General features: G+C 38.9%; 1 protein-coding gene across 1 annotated transcript in view; it reads right to left on the bottom strand.

Annotated features, from left to right (window-relative positions):
* Window positions 1-12,154, bottom strand: part of LOC117394672 (retinoic acid receptor beta-like) — an 85,286-nt gene that overhangs the window by 30,918 nt on the left and 42,214 nt on the right. The window lies entirely within an intron of this gene.

Raw genomic sequence — 12,154 nt, 5'->3', positions numbered from 1 at the left:
TTTGTAACGATGAAGTGCACTCATGGAAATCAGAATACAAAACGAGGCAATGATATGACGGCAGTTCTGTAAAGATTTAATAGACCAGTCAGTATGCTTCAAGACACTCTCGCCATGACATTTGAAAAGATTGAATAAACCAATTGTATTTAAGTTTAACGATGATGATGAGTTATCCGGTTATAAAACAGTACTGTATCAGTTGTTTAAGCAAAGTTCCTGTGCCTTTAGGCAGAGCATTTACAATGTGAAAAGAGAAGATGTGAGCTAGCATTTGTATTTAGTCTATTAGTTTAGTTTTTGTAGGAGTCAAAATAAAGGAAACACATTTATTTATTAATCCAGTTATCACAAATACAACAATGCTTTCATAAGTCAGCAGAAAACACAGACACACCTGCATACAACAGTCCCAATGTCCTCCACACAACACATCAGAGAACATTTGCTGTTGTTTCCAGTTCTAGCCAGACCCCATTTAAATGCACCTAAAGAAACCGGTTCTAAAAATATTAGTTTGACGTCACTTGAATCTGTGTCTCCAAGTCGGCAGACTGTCCTTATGGCAAGGACATTGTGGCAGGAAATGATGAGGTCTGCTTCAGGATTTGACAGGTGCAAGTCACTGCACTTCTGTCAGAGCAAAACCTGAAGTGAGTTCACAGCAGAGCACGAATAGACACTTCCAGCAAAGCAATCAATGAATTCACTTGTGTTAGGTCACTTAAGTAGGCCATAAAGTACAACCTGTCTTACTATGACTTCAACAAGTTTTACTATGTAAATATTCTCAAGTGTGTAATGGCCTGTGTACATTTTTAGCACACACACACACAACCTCACCCACATTTTTCCAAATGACAAAAAATGTATTTGTTTATGCCTCTGTACAAGCACCCACATACATTCCAATTTGCCATAGAAACAGTCTGACTCCTGTTTTTAACATATTTAGGTGCTGTAATAGACAATAATCCATGCATGTTATAAGGCATTGTCAGTTGGTTTAGCACTAAACGTCCACCTTCCCCTCTCCACATAACCCCACAAATGAATATCTAAATAGTTGGAACATTTTCTTTATCTCCAGCTTACAATTCCTCTTGTGTGTGTATGCAGATCAATTGCAGGGTCTGTTACCCTGAGAATGTTTCTACAGCCAGGTTAGGCTTGCAGCGAAACACCAGTTATACCGTTATATCACAATACAGAAATTGTTATTATTACTACTGTTTGTCAAATAAATGATCACAATATTATGATAAGAATAAAAATACAGTTGTAATGCTCAGTTTTACCAGCTTTACGTTTCTCATGAAATAATATTATTACAAACCCAGTCAAGCACTTTTCCAATTTTTAAATTAATACGTTTTATAGTAATATAAGAGAGGTGCCTGTTTAAAGGGAAAAAATGACTGAGTGTTTGCACATTTATTTGGGTTTTAGATTTTTTTTTTCTTAATCTATATGCTACACACCAAGGGGTGTATTAGATAACTAATAGAAAGCGGTCCCATAAACTTACACAGTTCAAAATTATGCATAAAACGTCGCCTTTAAAAAAATGAAGTGTGTACAAAGCTGTGTTTTATCTTGTGTCAGTAGAACTGAGCTGGACTCCTGATTGCAGGCAATGTTCTCTTTTTCTTTCTTAATTCAACATCATTCACAGACATTAAAGTGTATTTAGCATTGTAGTCTGTTTACAGTCTGGACTATATATATATATATATATATATATATATATATATATATATATATATATATAGATGGGCTTCAGTGAGTTACAGGAAAATCATTTCTTCCAGGGTTTCAGTGACATCATAAATTACAAGACTGAAGGTCGAGTAATTTATAAACTGTCACAGAGACCCAAGATGGGATTGTTTTCCTGTAACTCACTGAAGAGGCACATCTATTATTTTTTATAATACATGGGTACCATGCAAATATGGCTTTCATCCATGTATATATATATATGAATGAATCAGTGGTTGGAAATTCTGCCCTGTGATTAGTTAAAACTTCATCATAGGAGCAAAAATACATTGAACTATTGCCCTAACATCCTTAGACCACCGGACAATAGTTTCCCTCTATCATGTGATTGGTTCACAACACTGTCAGTGCCGCCCCCTTTCAAAGGAATGCCCTTTTTCCCTGCACTCCTCACAAGAGGAAATGGCTAAATGTGAAAATAGCGATTCTGTGACTTAACAGAAAAAAAAACTTTGATAACTATGCATTATGAACTTCAAAAAAAATGTATTTATGTTATTTATGTATTTACTTATGCTGTATTAGCTATATTTAAATAAAATATATAAAGTCATATTTACTATCCAGGGTTCAGCCCTCAGTCTGTGGCTTCGGGCATTATATAACAACAGTCTTCCCTCAGGGTAATAATTTTCCACTATAGCCCTCCTCTCCAGTTCATATTTACTATATTTATATTTTCGCTAAATGTTGTATTAATGTGAAATAATGTATAATGTGATATCTTGTAACAATTGTAAGTCGCCCTGGATAAGGGCTTCTGCTAAGAAATAATTATTAATAATAATAATAATAATAATAATAATAATAATAATAATAATAATAATAATAATATGTTATATGTTTAAACTGTACGACGACTGTGCCAACAAAAACATAGAAGAATAAAAGTAAACAGCAACTGTTTTCCTGCCTGATGTTACAAAAAAGAAAAGGGCTTGTAACCAGGAGGTCCCCGGTTCAAATCCAACCTCAGCCACTGACTCACTGTGTGACCCTGAGCAAGTCACTTAACCTCTTTGTGCTCCGTCTTTTGGGTGAGACGTAGTTGTAAGTGACTCTGCAGCTGATGCATAGTTCACACACCCTAGTCTCTGTAAGTTGCCTTGGATAAAGGCGTCTGCTAAATAAACAAATAATATCAAATAATATCTTGAAATTATATTCTATACTGTTATTGCTGACATTAATACAGTTGCCCCTTTCTTTAAAATAATCTAAAAGATCATATTTCAGTTCTAGATCCAGATGATCATTATATCATAATATCAACATATTGTCATTTTCTGTTCAGCTTGTATCGTGATGTGAAAAATCTTGTATTGCTGCAACCCTAATCTATAATCTGACAGCAGATTTTAGATATCACATGTCAAGGTGGGCAGAATTCTCTGGAAACACTGGACTGGTGTCATTTAATTTAATTTTGGTATCTTAAGTGTACATTATGCCTTCCTGTTTTGATTATGCTACTTATTTTATGTAGAACAGGAGACCCCTTCACTGTGACCAGCTCGATATAAATGCCTGCTCACCACGATCAGCCCTTTCCATTTTAACAGCAATCTGATGATCTCCCTTTTATAGGATTAAGTCTTAATTAACAGTATTTTAATTGTAATATTTCCACATCTAGGTAAAATACTACAATTAAAAAGTACTGAAAAAAATACAGAACAAAATACAAAATAAGAGACCATTAATATTGAGATATCTCTGTCAAGTATCAAAAGGCTATCCGTACAGTTAATGGTAAATTACTCTTTCTATCTTAGGGTTGACAACCAAGTGTTTTGCTTGTGCTATAGAGGTAACATTTGTGTATAGTTAATGGAGTTGTGGTTTCCAAAACAGGTAAAAAAATCCTTACCAGTCTTAATTCACATTCTATTTAACAATAAAAATCGTCTTTAGTAACCTCACAAAGATTCTACATTAAAGAATATTCACCCTTCTTTAAGGGCAAACAGCTGTAATATGTGGAGGGCGGGGGGAATGGTTGATCTATACACACAGTATCTATACAAAATGAGAAATTAATATGCAGGTTTTTTTTAAATAATGCATATAAATGTTGAGGGCAAAAGTCCCTTGTAAATGAGTGGTACTTACAGATGCATCACACATTTTTAATATAATTGTTTAAATCACTTCCTCTGGTTCTTTTTTATTTTTACATTGATTAAAAAGTGATCCTGCTTCTTTTATATCAATGGTTACACAGTGGGGAAAATAGGTCAGTGTTTCTCTTACACTGAAAAAAACATCTCTCAGACTCCCTTAGAACTGTCTGTCACATGACAAGCGAAGCCTGTAATCTAATGTAAGTGCTGGCATGTGTTGAACTTCACTATTCACCAAGGGAAATACAGGATTCCATTTGGCTTCAACCGAAAAATATGAATTCGGTCTTACCTCCGAAAGCAGGATCAGCTACATGCACCCCCCCCCCCCCCACTACAGTTTTTAGTAGCTCACCTATTTTATTTTCATGAATCTGGATAGTATTTAGTGCATTCGAGTACCATGACTAGGTACAGGCCGGTGTTCACCCCCCCCAGGCACTGTGCAAGTCTCTTCATGAAGCCAGTTGCAGAACCGTATACTATAAATGAGTAATACACTTTTCATTAAATCTTAAATTAAATATGAAATAGAGTTCATAAATATTAAATCCACTACCTATCATTGCAGAAGATAAGTAATGATTAAAAAAGAAAAGAAATTAAAACAATAGATAAATTAAGAGTTTCTGTTTTTTACAAGAAAATCGAGAGTCATATGCATGGTTATTTGGACAAGCCACATAATTATTTCACTGCAGGTGACTGTCATTTGGGAACTACCATAAGTTTCAAATAAAGGAACAAACAACATTTAGAACCATATGCACATAACACCTGTCAAAGATGATTTCTGTCAGTCTGGTTCAGCAGTCATTACCTCATCAAATTAAGCCATATAAGCCTTACCTTAAAACACTTAGGGCCTCATTTACTAAGCCGCAGTAATTTGGCCAGAATTGCGGGAGGAAAACTGAGATGACTGCGCGTGTTATTTCTCAAAGTGTCACGCCAGATTTACTAACGAATCAGAAGCAAAAATACAGCTTGGAACAATTCTAATTAGCATACAAATTGTGGGATGGCAACAGGTCTGAAGTTGCGCACGGTATTAATTCTATTGACACAGGAGCTTACGTAATGGTGGCGGCAGGGTTTAAAATATAAGAGAGAGATACAAGAAAATATGATGAAATAATTTAATTTAAATTTAAAATAATATTTTATTATCTACGCATCCTACAACAATGTGAAGCCTACAACGCATCAACATGGTTTGTTTTGTATTACATGAAGACTAAAACAAAAACAAAAAAGCCTGCTAGGTATTCATTTGATTTTACTACTTTGTTGTTTAAGCCTATTGTACATATCTATATGTTTACATATATCTATATGTTTACATAATGTAATGTGTACAAACACACTAATGCTATTTTAAAATGCCCTCATATGTATTAGGCTATTCATATTTTCTTTTTACTTCATTTTCTTTAATTCATTAATGATGAAATAAATATATTTACAAACAAACAAAATAAAATACAGATACATGCGCTTGGGGTCAGCGTACGTAATGTAGAAACAATTAAAAAGTGCTGTGGGGGCTGGGGGGGGGGTATATGTTTTGACTCCAGTAAAAACCCAACTGTATAAATAGGTGCCATAATTTGAACTCAGTTCGACTCAATTCAATCCCAGGTGGGGGACACTGCTGCTGTACCCTTGAGCAAGATACTTTACCTAGATTGCTCCAGTAAAAACCCAACTGTATAAATGGGTAATTGTATGTAAAAAATAATGTGAGATCTTGTAACAATTGTAAGTCACCCTGGATAAGGGCATCTGCTAAGAAATAAATAATAATTAATTGCTACAATGTAACCTCCCAACTTTCTTCTACCAGAACCTAACGAAAAATGTACATTGTAACTATGTTTAGTACAATTTTACTAACTATGTTTAATTACAACCTGTGGTGAATCTTGTAACATTGTGTCAAACAGTTGAAATTTGCTTCTAACACTAACAATAAAGGTATTTAAAGGTCGTTTGGGTAGGTTTTTTCAGTAGTATGTTACACTCACTTAGTTTTATTACGTGCATCATTTTCATCCCAAATGGAAATTTGGAACCGAGTGTTCAGGGTGGTTTTATGAATAAAGGTAAGTATTTATTGTAAGGTATGTGAAATAAAGGTCACTGTTACATGTTCTATTAGCCAAAAAGAAACGAAAAAATAAATAAAATAAAACATGTACATACTTACATCCTTTTATCTACGTACATTTTACTGTGTCAAATACATTTGAATTGTATTTTGTATCCCCCCCCCTCCCCCAACCCTACCAGACTGTTCAATTCACATTTAACATTCACCACATATATTCCATTAACTAATTGTTAATCATGAGGAGAAGTGGGCCCCATATCTCCTCAAAGTGTTCCATCTTGTCATTGACCCTGTATATGAGCCTCTCATAAGAAGCAGTTTCGGCAAGGGCTTTGTGCCACTCTGCATATGTGGGAGGATCTTTATCCTTCCAATGTCTCAGTATAATTCTTATGTGGTTATAGCTACCATTATCCATTTAACCTGCTTGTCATTCAATCTATCAGCTGTGTTATTTTTATTTAAAAGACATAATGCCGGGTTCAACACTACTGTAGTTCCAATTACTTCCCCAATTTGCTGGATAACCTCCTGCCAGAAATGTTTTAATTGATCACAACCCCAAAACATATGCAGAATGTCACCTGTTTCCCCTCAATCCCAGCCTATTCATTTTAGCAGGAGTCCAGTACAATCTCAAAATGCATCAGTTTTAACCAAGCATCCTGCATTGGACAAAGCATATTTTCTACCATATTGTCCCATTCTGTCTCTTCATACTCTTCCCCCAAGTCTCGTTCCCACACCGTTTTTAAGGCCCTGCAGTCTGAGGCTGTTTTGTCAACGAGAAAGCTATATATGAATGAGGCGAGGTAAGGTCTTGAGCTGTGGGCTTCTAGTTTATCGCTGATCTCTGATTGATATGGTGGCCTATTATCTTTGCTTCCCATTTTAAGCATATAATCTGTAATTTGCAGGTATTTCCAAAAATCTTGTTTCTGCAAATTGTGTTCTTCTTTTAAATCTTCAAAGGATTTGAACGTGTTCTCGTGAAACAGTGATCCCAGGTGTTTTATATCTTTTCTGTGCCAATCTTTCCAAAAATTGCTTTTCCGCCAATTTTAATTTTGGGATTGTTCCATATTGTTGCCTTCCTGGTAAGGAAGGGTGACATTTTCTCTCTCATGTGTAGCTGACCCATATTTCCCTGGTGTGCATCATTATAGGATTTTGTATACTTTCTTTTGAGATCTGACTCAAATAATCCCCTGGGTCAAAGGGTGAATTTAAATGAGCTTCAATATCAACCCATACTGGCTTTTTGTCATCCGCTCTGAATAGGGAAGCTATTTTGGCAGACATGAATGCCTGTCTGTAAAGCTTTAGATTAGGAAACCTCAATCCACATCCTGATACCGTTGCCTGAAGTCTGGACAACTTTAAGCAAGCTCTTTTTCCACTCCAGAGAAACTGAGTAATCATTCTATCTATTGTTTTAATATACTTTACAAGCATTTTGAGAGGTTGCATGCTGGTTACATAGTTTATTTGTGCAGCTATTACCATTTTTATAATCTGGACACTTCCCCACAACAAAATTTGAAGCTTATCCCAATTTGATCTGCATTTTAGATATCAGTGGAGATATACTGTCCTTCATCATTTCGTCCAGACTGGGGTTCAATAGAATTCACAGGTATTTTAAGTTTTTGTGTACCCATCTGAATTTCCACTTTTGGAATTCCTGTAGGGGGCAGTATTTTGACAGATGTTCTGTGTGGTTCTGTGTATTTTGACAGAGGTTCTGCTGTGTGGTCCAGTGGTTAAAGAAAGGGGCTTGTAACCAAAAGGTCCCTGGTTCAAATCCCAGCTCAGCCACTGACTCATTGTGTGATCCTGAGCAAGTCACTTAACCTCCTTGTGCTCCGTCTTTTGGGTAAGATGTAATTGTAAGTGACTCTGCAGCTGATGCATAGTTCACACACCCTAGTCTCTGTAAGTCGCCTTGGATAAAGGCGTCTGCTAAATAAACAAATAATAATACAGAGGCATCACCTCAGACTTGGACCAGTTTACTTTATAACCCAATATATCAGAAAAAACTTCCACTAATTTAACAGTGTTGGTATTGAGGTTTGGGGGTCTGTGACTATTAAGAGTTTATCATCTGCATATAAAAGCAATTTATGATCCTGGTTTTCTAGTAGAAATACCTTGTATAGATTTATGAACCCTGATGGCTTCTGCTAACGGTTCCAAAGCAAGGATAAACAATAATGGGTACAGGGGGAAGCCCTGTCTCGAGCCTCTGCTAAGTTGAAAGGAGTGTGACCGTAGGCTATTTGTAATTACTGCAGCCGTGGGTTTGCTATAAATTACCTTCATTAATTTCCAAATTTCTCTAAAGTATAGCAGAGATAACCAAATTCTACCCTGTCAAATGCCTTTTCAGCATCTAATGATAAAGCTGCCACAGGAGTATCTACATCCTTTGCTTTCCAAATAATATGTAACAGATGTCTCAGATGTTCTTCTCTTAACAAATCCAGCCTAATCAGGGTTTATAAGTTTTTTAATAACCTGATTTATCCATGTTGTTAATAATTTTGTTAAAATGTTTCCATCGTTGTTGAGCATGGAGACCATCCTGTAGCTGCCACATTCCTGAGGATCTTTGCCAGCTTTATATATTAAAGTAATTAATGCGTCATTCATAGATGGGGGGAGTTCACCTGTGCTAATTGCAGCATTATTATGTTTTATGTAGTTCTGGACCTAATAATATTTTTAATTTTTTATAAAACCCATTGGGTATTGAAACTGGAGTACATGATCAGATGCAGTCCAGAACCAGGTTATCCATGCCCTGGTGCAGCACCGTGCGCTTTCCTGTACTGCTCTCCTGATTGCCTACCGCAGCAACTCGAGCCTGTGTATCCACCCCCGTGTATGCTATGTGTTACCCCGGGTTGTGTTGACTAAACGCGGTTAAGAATAGGTGCTTCTGCGCTCCATGCCTCTGTGCTTTAGTGCCCCAGCATGTAAATAACACCTGCACTCGGTGCCCCGATTCTTCGGTGCACCAGTACTGTATTCTACCTCACTCAGTGTCCTCGGTGCTTCTGCACCCTTGGTGCCTGAGTGCTTCAATACACAGGTCTACACCCTCCGGTGTTTAAACTATGCCCATGGGGCCATACAGACATCAAGCGTGGCTAAATTCCACACGTCCTGCACAATGTCCCCTGCTAGCATGGCTGAGCCGTATGCGGCTTTGGGTGCCCCTGGCCTGGAAGCAGGCTCAAGCCGTTGCTCTGGCCCCAGCTCAGCCGATAACGCCTGCAGCGGTGGTCACCCTGGATGTTACAGAACCGGACGTCAGCATTGCAGAGGAGGGCCATGATGCGATTTTGATCGCGGCCTCATGGGAAGATGGCTCCTTCCTTTAGAAGCAGCCCCTACCTCCCCTGACCATTCCTTTGGACCAGCGGGAGAGGAATTGCTGCAGCACTCTCACCGAGAACGCAAGGAGTCTTGGCAGGTAGCCCCAATGCTCCCCTCCTGTACTCTTGTACAGGAGAGAATAAGACACTGGCACTGCCGTACTCACCAGGCTGTCTGGCCGGGCGAATGGTTTATAACAGTGGACCAAAAGGACGCGTATTCCACGTCCCTATTCGTCCAGCGCACAGGAAGTATCTCCGCTTTGCCTTTCAGGGGAGCGTCTTTGAGTTTTCCATGCTGCCATTTGGCCTCTCCTTAGCCCCCCGCACATTTTCAAAGTGCATGGATGCCATCCTAGCTCCCTTGCAGCTGCAAGGGATCAGGGTGATGAACTATCTGGATGACTGGTCGATCTGTCCCAGTCGCAGGAAGGAGCAGTGGCCCATACAGCGATTGTGACAAAGCATCTGTTCAGGCTGGGTCTCACCCTCAATGATGCCACAGCCAATTAATACCGGTGCAAAGTACGGTCTACTTGGGTCTCCGGCTGGATTCCCTTACAATGCGAACCTACCTGTCGGACGACAGAGTAGCTAACATTCACAACTGTCTGGCCCTGTTTCAACAAGGGTTCACAGTACAGTTGGTGTTGTGTTAAAAACTATTGTGTCTGATGGCCGCAGCTTCATCATCCACCCAGCTGGGGTTACTCCGCATGCGCCCAATCCAAGTGTGGCTCAGTGCCTTTCGGCTACACTCCAAGCTCGTCAGACACCATTGGCTGACCATGTCTCGCCTATGCTGGGAAGCCCTACGCTGGTGGAGGCAAGCCTCTCACCTGAGCGAAGGCGTAAGGATGGGAGTGATTCACAACCGTCAATTGATGATGATACTCTGGTTGGGGGGCGGTCTGGGCAGGCAGAGGAGTCCGCAGACCTTGGTCGGGTTGCTGGACATCCCTGCACGTAAATGCACAGGAGCTGACAGCGGCCCACCTCGCTGTTCAACATTTCCTTCCTGTGCTCCAGCTCCAGTAGTGGCATACGTGAACCACCAGGGAGACTGCTCTGGTATACTTTCCCATAAGTATGTTTTGGTGGTCGTCTTCGAATTGAAAGTGAACGTTAGGTTACTTAACGTAACCCTGGTTCCCTGAAAGAGAAGACAACCACCAGCCAGCGAGGTCGCATCGGTTGCCCTCACGGGTTCGATGTAAAAGAGAACATGGCTTCCGTGGGTTAACTGTTTAATCCCTTGGTAGGTGGGGCCGAGGGCGTCACCCCAGGAAGGGGCCTATCGGCAGCTCTGATATAAAGAGCTCAGTGAATACCTACCTAAGGCAGGCATATCCCATAAGTTTGTTTTGGTGGTCATCTTCTCTTTCAGGGAACCAGGGTTCCGGTAAGTAACCTAACGTTTTCACTATATCAATTAGATGCATTTTGTAATTATTTCCCTTTTCCTAACAGTAATGTATCGCAGACTGAATTCTAACATACACTGCATGCGTTAATTCGATTTAAATCATTAATTCAGCACAGCCGTAGTAGCAAAAAGTTATCAACAATACATTTTAAACAAACCCAAAACGCCATTTTTGCCATGCATTTTCACAAATAATTTATTACATTTCAAGCCACTCTTACCTCCTCTCCCCCCACCACTGTTGATTTGCTGCTGTTTTTTGTCACCACTTTTGAGGAAGTGCAGTGTAATTAGAAAAATAATTGTGCACTGCACTATGTATACACTATGGTAAACATGTACAATTGGGTAACATATTGTAACACAGTGGCGGTGTGACACAGCCAAGCAGAGACAGAGTTGCAGCAAACAGTGGGGGTGGGGGTGGGGGGGTTGGGCGTGGGCCCTGGACTGAGTGAGTGTGTGTATGTTATATGTGCTTAGTGGTTGTTTTCTGTCCATGTTTCTATAGGTTTTCTTTCAATGACTTAATTTGTATAAATGTATCACAATGTTTAAAATGTTATTTCTGCCTTTCTCCAACCAGGTTCACTAGGACTGTATTTAGACAGCACAGTGACCTGGTTGGGGCAGTCTGTTGTCAGTTCCAGTCCTGTGTGTTTCATTAATAAAAAGAGCTTTGGTTAATTTAAATGCTGTTTCCTCACCTTTCTTCCACCGCCACCACAATATATATTATGAACAGCTCTAACATTTGCAGTTTTACTCCATAAATAGGAATTACACTTTTTTAAATGGCCTAATAAAAAAAATACTATAATTGCTCTTTTTTTCAAGCTGCTCTTAAAGGGGCTACACCAGTGTTTCCCAACCCTCGTCCTGGGGACACCCTGTGTCTTCTGGTTTTCATTCCAACTGAGCTCTCAATTACTTACCTAGACCCTTAATTGAACTAATAGTTTGCTAAATTAGACATTTTTAATTGTTCCCAGCTCCTAAAAAGTTGCAGATTTCAAGTTAATTATAAAATGTTACAGCTAACTAGAAATCTGCAACTGTTTAAGAGGTAAAAACAAGTAAAACTGTCTAATTAAGCAAACTATTAGTTCAATTAAGGGTTTAGTGAAGTAATTGAGAGCTCAGTTGGAATGAAAACCAGAAGACACAGGGAGTCCCCAGGACGAGGGTTGGGAAGCCCTGGGCTACACAGTCTTGGACTATATTTATTTTCACTGCACAGTGGTGGTGATTATGCAGCTTTGAAAAAAAATGTCAGCTCAAATTCTTCAAACATTCAATGCTGAAAGAGTTTGCAAAGGTTAGTTTA

Source organism: Acipenser ruthenus, chromosome 3 (assembly GCF_902713425.1).
Source record: "Acipenser ruthenus chromosome 3, fAciRut3.2 maternal haplotype, whole genome shotgun sequence".
Classification (NCBI taxonomy): domain Eukaryota; kingdom Metazoa; phylum Chordata; class Actinopteri; order Acipenseriformes; family Acipenseridae; genus Acipenser; species Acipenser ruthenus.
The sequence above is the reverse complement of the archived record's forward strand: the minus strand, read 5'-3'. Positions and strand labels throughout refer to the sequence as shown.